The 706-nt window shown below is 36.4% G+C and overlaps 1 non-coding gene across 1 annotated transcript; it reads left to right on the forward strand.

The window, feature by feature from the left end:
• Nucleotides 1-297: 297 nt before the first annotated feature.
• Nucleotides 298-400, forward strand: LOC116003203. The gene has a single exon (XR_004094636.1). It is a non-coding gene; the product is annotated as a U6 spliceosomal RNA (small nuclear RNA).
• The last annotated feature ends 306 nt before the right edge of the window (nt 401-706 follow it).

The following is a 706-nucleotide window of genomic DNA, read 5'->3' on the forward strand; positions in this document are numbered from 1 at the left end:
TCCTAACACTCCTTGTGATCTATTATGGAATATTTCAATTCCAATCACAAAGGATACCTCACTCATATCTTTCATTTCAAAGTTCTTAGAAAGAAACACCTTGGTCTCATGCATTAAACCAAGATCATTAGTAGCAAGCAAAATATCATCGACATACAGAATCAAAAATATAAACTTGCTCCCACTGACCTTCAGATATATACACTGATCAACCGTGTTTTCCTTAAATCCAAAGGACATTACAGTATCATTACACTTAAGACACCATTGTCGAGAAGCTTGTCTAAGTCCGTATACGTCCCTTCGGGGACATCCAATAAAACTGGAACGATACAGAGAATATTAGCGTGGCCCCTGCGCAAGGACGACACGCACAAATCAAGAAATTGTCTAAGTCCGTATATCGATCTCTTAAGTTTACACACCATGTGTTCCTTTCCTTCAACTGAAAAACCCTCAGGTTGGTTCATGTAAATTTCTTCTTCTAAATCTCCATTCAGAAAGGTTGTTTTCACATCCATTTAATGCAGCTCTATGTCATAATGAGCTAATAGTGCCATAATTATTCAAAATGAATCTTTCTTTGAAACAGGAGAAAATGTTTCATTAAAATCAATACCATCTTTTTTAGTAAAACATTTGGCAACAAGTATGGTCTTGTACCGTTCGATATTGCCATTTGAGTCGTGTTTGGTCTTAAAACCCC

This window comes from Ipomoea triloba, chromosome 13, assembly GCF_003576645.1.
Source record: "Ipomoea triloba cultivar NCNSP0323 chromosome 13, ASM357664v1".
Classification (NCBI taxonomy): Eukaryota; Viridiplantae; Streptophyta; class Magnoliopsida; order Solanales; family Convolvulaceae; genus Ipomoea; species Ipomoea triloba.